The sequence below is a fragment of the Petaurus breviceps genome, unplaced genomic scaffold (genome assembly GCF_028583685.1).
Source record: "Petaurus breviceps papuanus isolate PSGF00001 unplaced genomic scaffold, PetGlider_PUasm1.0 90779, whole genome shotgun sequence".
NCBI classification, from domain to species: Eukaryota; Metazoa; Chordata; class Mammalia; order Diprotodontia; family Petauridae; genus Petaurus; species Petaurus breviceps.
The window spans coordinates 2603622-2611640 of NW_027187344.1; the positions used below are offsets into that span (position 1 = coordinate 2603622).

The window sequence follows — 8019 nt, forward strand, 5'->3', positions numbered from 1 at the left end:
TGGGGCAGAGTAATTTTAATGTGATATTTTATCCCAGAAGCTCTGTATGTTACCAGAGATCAAAGCCTAGGTCAAAGAAACAAAACTCTAACAGAAATGTCAGATAAGCAAGTGGGGAAGAAATTTTTGTATCTGTGTCCTTCCCATCACTCCCCAAAATCACCCTCCATAAACATCTGTTGACTCAACCTAAATTGTTATTTTTTATTTTTAATTTATGGAATAAAACAAGCATTTCTATAACACAGCACAATTTAAAAAATGATTGAACATGAAATTGCAAATCTACTATGCACAAGTTGCTATTCCTAAATATGTAACAAAATTTCTTTTTTTCCTCTCCCCTGCCCTGCCAGTAAGGGTCTTTTCCTCTCCATCTCTCCTAGGCCAGAGCTTCTTTTTTTTGAGGGGGGTAGGCAAGGCAATTGGAGTTAAGTGACTTGCCAAAGGCCACACAACTAGTAGGTGTGACAAGTGTCTGAGACTGGATTTGAACTCAGGTCCTCCTGACTCCAGAGCCAGTGTTCTATTCTCTGCACCACCATAAGAAGCCCCAGGCCAGGGCTTCTTATCCTCTCATTCCTATCCCTAGAAATGTTCTCAATAAATAAAAAAAGGGGTCATCAATCACATTCACTGTCATTTAAGTCAATTCTACTATATCTGCTTAGCCTCCAGACCCTTGATGATTGAGTTGAAAGAGTGCTGAACTTGGAGTAGGCAGAGACTAGAACAAGGCTAATGGCTCCTGGAAGGCACCTGGAGACGCCATCATCCTGAAAGTATTGGCTTATCTTGCTGTCTTTGGTGGAGGTGGGCAATGAGGACATGGGAAGAACTTGAGGAAAGACCATTGAAAGTGTTGGATTGACTAGAGAAAGCTGGCTCAAGCTGTCCATTCACAGGGGCCAGGTCTGCAAAGCCTCTGCAAAGTATATGGCTCATGGAGGATCACTGCATGGAAGGAGCACTGGACCCAGAGAGGACAGAAGTGCTCGTCAACAGCCTCTATCCAAAGAACCACATAGTCTTAAGGACTTTTTTAGGAATTCAGGGACATCACAATTTTGAAGAGAACCATACCACTATTATTAACCCACTGAATGATCTAACTCAGGGATATGTGATTGAGGAGAACCAGAAACAGTAAGTCAAGAAAGGTCAGTTTGGCCTAAACTCTCTGACACCATCTGGAGATTGTTGTAAGGAAAGGCAGAACGGTGCCTGGTATTTTCAGAGAAAAGAGCAGAGACTAGTCCAGCTAGAGTTTAGAGAATGTTGAAGGGACTGATAAAAGATAAGGTTAAAAAAGGCTGGCTGGTACCAAAGAGTGGAGGGCCTTGAATGCCAAGTAGAGGAGTTTGCACTTATTTCAGGAGGCAATAGAATAAACCTTCAGATAATCAAAAATGTGTGGGGAAGCTAGGTGGTGAGTGGATAAAGTGCTGGACATGGAGTCTCTTCCTGAGTTTAAATCTGGCATCATAAACTTCCTTAGATGTGTGACCCTGGACAAGTGATTTAATCCTGTTTTCCTCAGTTTCTTCATCTGTAAAATGAGTTGGAGAGGGAAATGCCAAGCCACTCCAGTATCTTTGCCAAGAAAATCCTGAATGGAGTCACAGAGAGTTGGACATAACTGAAGAATGACTAAACAATAAAAATCACAAAATTGGGGGGGGGGGGGGGGTGCGAAGCCAAGACAGTGGAGTAAAAGCAGGGACTTGCTTGAGCTCACTCCCAAACCCCTCCAAATACCTGCAAAAAATGACTCTAAACAAATTCTAGAGCTGCTGAACCCACAAAATGAATGAGGGGAAACATGTCTCTAGCCCAAGACAACCAGAAAAGTTAACAGGAAGATATATCACACTGGACTGGAAGCAGAGCACAGTCTGGCATGGGCTATGCCAGCAAAGACGAGGCTGTAGCAGGCCTCAGGGGATTGAATCACTGGTAGCTGTGGTGGTTTCCAGACTTCTCAACCTACAAATGCCGAGAAAAGAGTGGAAGGTCAGTGGGGAAACTCTGTGGGACTTGAGTGAAAGAGGAGCCCCAGGGTGGCAGAGGTGGTGGTGGTAGTAGCAGCAGCAGCAGAGCCTGCTTCCAGAGCACTGGGTCCACAGATGGTGTGGGATCAAGTGGCTGATACAAAACCCCTGAAGTCTGGGACAGTACACCCACTCCTACCCCTACCTCCACTGGAAGCAGGGTCCTACCTTGAAAAAGAGTTAGAAAGTCTAGTATTTGACTGGGAAGATGAGCAGAGTACAAAAAGTCATACTCTAGAATCTTACTTTGGTGACAAAGAAGATTAAAACATACAACCAGAAGAAGACAACAGAGTCAAAGCTCCTACATCAAATTCTCCAAGAAAAATATGAATTGGTCACGTACCATGGAAGAACTCAAAAAGGATCTTGAAAATCAAGTAAAAGAAGTAGAGGAAAAACTGGGAAGAGAAATAAGAATGCTGCAAGAAAATAATGAAAAATGAGTCAACAATTTGCTAAAGGAGACCCAAAAAAATACTGAAGAAAATAACACCTTAAAAAATAGAGTAACCCAAATGGCAAAAGAGGTCCAAAAAATCGATGAGGTGAAGAATGCCTTAAAAAGTAGATTTGGCCAAATGGAAAAGGAGGTCTGAAAACTCACTGAGGTAAATAATCCTTCAAAATTAGAATGGAACAAATGGAAGCTAATGACTTTATGAGGAAATCAAGAAATTGTAAAACAGAACCAAAACAATGAAAAAATAGAAAACAATATTAAATATCTCCTTAGAAAAACCACTGACTTTGAAAATAGATCCAGGAGAGATAATTTTAAAATTATTGGACTACCCAAAATCCATGATAAAAAAAATCCTAGATACCATCTTTCAAGAAATTATCAAGGAAAACTGCCCTGATATTCTAGAACCAGAGGGGGAAATAGAAATTGAAAGAACCCACTAATCACCTCTTGAAAGGGATTCCCAAAGGAAAACTCCTTAGGAATATTGTAGCCAAATTCAAAAGTTCCCAGGTCAAGGAGAAAATATTGCAATCAGTCCAAAGGCAATGATTAGAGTATTGTGGAAATACAATCAGGATAACACATGATCTAGCAGCTTCTGAGTGAGAAGAGTAGAGCCAGGAGGAATTTGTACACAAGGTATGTGTGATGACCAAGTTTGATAAACTGGACTCTTCTCAGCAACCCAGAGTCATAAGTCAAACCCAAAAGACTGATGATGGAGAGAGATGTTTACATCCAGAGAAAGAACTGAGATTGAACCCAGATTGAAGCAAACTACCTGTCCTTTTTTGTTTTCTTGTTTGGTTTTGTTTCCTCTTTCCCATTCTTCATTCCATCTGTTACAATCCTTCTTTATAACCTGACTAATGCCTAATGTGAAAGTATTTGCAGATACTATACTTGATTGTACGCTACCATGGGGGGGAGGGGTAAGGAGGGAGAGAAAATTTGAAACTCAAGAAATTGTTGTAATGAATCTTGTAAACTAAAAGTAAACAAATTAATAAAGACCAAAAAAAGATCTAGCAGCTTCTATATTAAGGGATCAAAGGGCTTGGGATATGATAATCTGGAGGTCCGAAGAGCCAGGATTAAAACAAGAATCACCTACCCAGAAAAACTGAGTATAATACTTCAGGGGAACAAATAGACATTCAATGAAATAGAGGACTTTAAAGCATTCTTGATGAAAAGACCAGAGCTAAATAGAAAATCTGACTTTCAAATACAAGAATCAAGAGAAGCATGAAAAGGTAAATAGAAAAGAGAAATCATAAGGGACTTGTTAAAGGCGAACTGTTTACATTCCTACATGGAAAGATGACATTTGTAAATCAGGAGACCTTTCTCAATATTAGGGTAGTTGGAAGAGACAGACAGACAGACAGACAGACAGACAGACAGACAGACAGACAGACAGACAGACAGACAGACAGATAGATAGATAGATAGATAGATAGATAGATAGATAGATAGATAGATAGATAGATAGATAGATAGATAGATGGATGGATGGATGGATGGCATGGGGTAAGTTGAATATGAAGGGATGATATCTAAAAAATAAAATTAAAGAGTGAGAGAAGAATATATTCAGAGAAGGAAAGAGGGAGAGATAAAATGGGATAAATTATCTCATATAAAAGAGACAAGAAAAAGGTTTCACAATGGAGGGGAAGAAGGGGGAGATGAGAGGGAATGAGTGAACTTTACTCCCATTAGATTTGGCTTAAGGAGGGAATAGCATATATACTCAATTGGGTATCTTGCCCTACAGAAAGATAAGGGGAAAGGGGATAAGGGAGGGGGTGACAGAAGAGAGGGTAGCTTGGGGGAAAGGGTAGTCAGAAGCAAACACTTTTCAAAAGGGACAGGGTCAAAGGAGAAAATAGAATAAGTGAGGGAGGATGGGATAGAATGGATGGAAAAACAGTCTTTCACAACATGACCATTATAGAAGTGTTCTGCATAACTACACATGTATAACCTATATTGAATTGCTTGCCTTCTCAGTGAGGGTGGGTGGGGAGGGAAGAAGGGAGAGAATTTGGAACTCAAAGTTTTAAAAACAAATGTTTAAAAATGGTTTTTACATGCAACTGGTAAATAAGATATACAGGCTATGGGGTATAGAAATCTTTCTTGCCATACCAGAAAGTAAGGGGACAGGGGATAAGAAGTGGGGTGTGGGTGATAGAACAGGGGGCAGACTTGGGAAAGGAGCAATCAAAATACATGTCATCTTGAGGCAGCGGGGAGGGAAGACATGGGGAAAAAATTTGGAACTCAAAATCTTGTGAAAATGAATGTTGAAAACTAAAAATAAATAAATTAATAAAAATAACAAAACGTAATTAGATTCTCCCATTCTGTAAGCATTGTTTTCTTGAACATTGATCATACATCAGGTCCTTCTCCCATGAAGATCATCATAAAAGTTCTGAAGATCATCTTTTGAGAAACATAAGAACTGAAGTCTACTGATAGAAACCAATTAGTTACCAGTTTAAGTGACTTCAAGTAGAGCAGGGAGATAATGCCTAAAAGAGTCTGATTTGGGTCCTCCACAGTTCTATTCCATATAGCTGTCTTGCTCATTGTTTGGGTTTTGATGGCTCAGAGTGAATGTAAATAGTAACTGCTTCTGTTCTGGCCAGAAACACTGAGCGTCTTCTCCTCCCATACCAATTCTTTTGTGAAGGCAAACTAGGCCATCTATTCTTACCTAACCTTTCATTATTGAATGGGCAATGCCACAGACAAACTGGAACCTGGGAAAGACCTTAGCTTGAAAACCCCATGGTCTGCCACTGTATCTGGGGCCATTGCCAGTCATTTGACCCATGTCTTGTCACTGAACTCTGGAGAAGAGAGTGAGATTTATGACTTTGCACAGCCCTGCCTCACTTAAATACTATTCACTTGCAAGTCAAGACAACACCCTCCTGATGTCATTGGTCCTCTTCAAGAACAAAGGACAAAGCACAACAACAAAATGTCGATAATAATAACACCCAACTCCCAGAATTATTGCGAGGATCAAATGAAATGGTATTTATAATGTGTTTTATAAACCCAAGGCACCATATAAATATTAGCCATTATTATAATAAGGATGATGTTCTTTCCCTTTTCCATGGGACCAGCTCTCAAGCAATTGACCTATGGGAATTGGGGGGATATCCCTCAAGATTTGTCTACACCTCAACAATAAGAGTTTATGGTTCTTTAGTGTGGGGTTCTGGAATCTCTTTTCACACTGTTACCCAAAATTGCAGGCCTCACACCCAAAATGTTCCATGGGATAATGAAAATCTCTCTCCTCCCCCTCCCCATACACACCTCACAAATAGGTGTCTCCAACCAAATTCTGTTTGGATAAAAGGTCCCATTTGTATCTTCTCTCTTTCAGAGCTAGAAGAAAATGTCTCCTATTTACATTAGCACATTATACTGGGTCTTCATGCTCAGAAAAAAAAAAAAAACATCCTCTTCTCTTTCCTATTATTTCTCAGTCCTTTCTTTCCCTTGGGACAACTGGCCTGGTCTATCCCATCTACCTGGAGGTGCTTCCCAAAACATTAAAAAAAAGGAAGATGGAAGTGGACTTGCTTTACTTTCCAGGAAAAGAGATTTGTAATCTCTATTCCATATGCATGGAGTATTCTTATAATGGTTTTATAGAAATAAGAAAACTGGCACATGAGAAAGTGGGCAAAGTAAGTCAGTCACTGAGTACTTGTTCTTTTTTTTTTAACAATCACAAGTAATTTATTTTTGAGAATCAATTTACATGAAATTATACAAATAAAATTTGTATAAACATAAATCCACATTTTGTCATAACACAGATGGCAAAGGACAAAAGCAAAAACAAGAAAACTAAATCAGCCGCTATATACAATTGGACACAGTTGTGTCATGTACACTAAAAGTCTTTTACAAAATAGTCAATCTCAGATCAATAGAAGAACACTGTCCATTCAATGTCGTCATCCTGCAAGATAGACTGCTGTAGCATCCACACCTGTTTTCTCCATGTCCTCCTTTAATATGACTGGTAATTGTTTGGGTGATTACCACCCCCTCGGGATGCTTTGCCATACGCACTTTGTTGACCACTGTAGTCTGCATATCCCTGTCCATATCCATAGTTCCCATAGTTATACCCAGTATAATCATATCCGCCATAGCCACTATAGATTTGATCGCCACCATAGGCACTATTGTAATTTCCATATCCTTGATCATAATAGTTATTAAATCCTTGGTTCCAGTTAGTCCCACCTCGGCCGCTGGCCGCAGCGCCCCTCCCTCCTTTCTGTTGCTGCTGCTGCTGCCTGTATACCTCTTTGGGCTGGGCAACTTTGATTTCACACTTCCCAGAACCAATCTGGTGATATCTGTTCTCTAACAATTTCTTTACTGGCTCCTCGTCTGTGTACGTGATAAAACAGAATCCTCTTCTCTCGTTAGTCTTCGTGTCCATGGGAAGCTCGATGTTCTCGATCTCTCCGAACGCCCCGAAGTCCTCCTTGATCTACAGCTCCGACGTGTCCGGGCTCAGGCCGCCCACGAACACCTTCTTGGGCGGCTCCTTGCCCTTCAGCGCCTTGGCCCGCTTCGGGTCTATCAACTTGCCGTCCAGCTTGTGCTCCTTGAGCTCCAGCACCTTGTCCACGCTGGCCGCGTCTTTGAAGAGCACGAAGCCGAAGCCCCGCGATCGGCCCGTGACCGGGTCCGTCTTGATCGTGCAGTCCACCGGGACAGGTACTCGGTCAGGTCTTTCTTGCTCGTGTCCCAGCTCTGCCCTCCGATAAACATCTTACCGTCGTCCTGCTGGTTCTTGCTGGCATTGATCTTGGAGCCCTCGGCGAACTCCTCCATGTTGCTGTACTCGTTCACGTCCTCCATGGCGGCGGGGCTGTCGGCCGGGGGCAGGCGGCGTGGAGAGGCATTCTCAGCCCGTACTTGTTCTTATTCACCTTTTTTTTGTCATGGCACTATCCATGATATTTTATCTCAAAAATTGATCAGTCATTGACTACTTTAAAATCGATGCCATCCTCCAGCACAGATTTCTTCCACATCATCTTACTTGCCATTCCCATTTCCTTACATAGCACATTGGGAGTTGGTGAAATGCAAATGCAGTTCATATGCTATCACAAATTATAAGAATATGAAATATTCTTTATTATAAGAACATATATTATATTTTTATTATATATATTATATTGTAATTATAAGAATATAATAATAAGAAATGCTAGCAGATCCATTTTATTTCATTCTATTTATTGTCTTCCCATTTCATCTATATATGCTCTTGGGATCATGTGTCTCATGCTAAGTTTTGAAGGATAATTTCCCCTCTGCTGCTTTTTACAGTTTATGTTATATTCATTTGATTTTCCCTATACTGATTTTCCTTAATGTTCTACAAATGAGCTTGTCCTCTGTGCCAGAATGACTGCTGTGTTTCTCTGCATGGCA

At 40.7% G+C, this 8019-nt stretch overlaps 1 pseudogene; it reads right to left on the reverse strand.

Annotated features, from left to right (window-relative positions):
* Positions 1-6262: 6262 nt before the first annotated feature.
* On the reverse strand, positions 6263-7490 carry LOC138147225 (heterogeneous nuclear ribonucleoprotein D-like pseudogene; annotated as a pseudogene).
* Between the last annotated feature and the right edge of the window lie 529 nt (positions 7491-8019).